Here is a 955-nt window from a genome sequence, read left to right as displayed (position 1 = left end):
AAGGGAAGGGAAGGGAAGGGAAGGGAAGGGAAGGGAAGGGAAGGGAAAAGGCCATCCCAGGGAGCAGCTGTCCTCCCCAACTAGGTCACTTCCCAGTTCCCCCAACTGCCCTCCTACAGCCTGCACAGCATCACTGTGAGCAAGAGGTTGGGATATTGGGTATTCCCCCTCTGACTATGTTTTATATGCTTTACACTTTCTCTATCAGAATTCAATGAGCTGCAAATTAAGAACTGAATTATGGCATCTTTAACATATACAGGTCAGGTGGGAGCAGACACTGGTAGCCCTGGATATTCCCCCATGACACCCACCTCCTGCATCCCCCACTCCTCAGGTGAGGGGAAAGTGGTCCTTAGCCTTTTCTTATGTAAAACATCATATAATCAAAATATTGTACTGGCATAAAATAACCAAAACACAACATCATGAGACATCAAAGTGCTTTCTGAATTCTACAGAAGAAATCAGGGAAGAATAAGGGGCAATGAGGCAAAGAGAAATTAAATAGCTCTGTTTAGGTTATGCAGTACCAAATAAGTGAAAATCCCTCTGCAAACTCTCCTGAAAATTTTGGCTTTTCTGAAAACATGCTGGAACCATGGGCTTACTCTGGCAAAGGTGATGCAAGAATTTGGTGCTGGATGGGACTGGCTGCAATGAGATCCACAGTTGATTAAAGCCTAGACAGAGCTAGAGCTCCAGGGCTATAGCTGCCAAATTTAGGGCAGTAATCCCCAATTAGAGCATCCAAACTCAATATTTCTGTGGTTTTGATTCAGTCTCTTCTCCCCACTCATGCAGTGCTCCCTGTACATAGCTATGACAGCAAGAGGGATTTCCATGGCTTTTTTCCATCACTTCATTTAGGAAAAATTTAAAGTGTTATCTGTACCTTCCTTTGAAGGCTGCAGCAATTGGGTAAAACAGCTCAGTGAAACTCAAATCCTTGTGA

This window comes from Corapipo altera, unplaced genomic scaffold, assembly GCF_003945725.1.
Source record: "Corapipo altera isolate COAL_440 unplaced genomic scaffold, ASM394572v1 2, whole genome shotgun sequence".
NCBI lineage: Eukaryota > Metazoa > Chordata > Aves > Passeriformes > Pipridae > Corapipo > Corapipo altera.
This window is presented reverse-complemented; position numbering follows the sequence as displayed.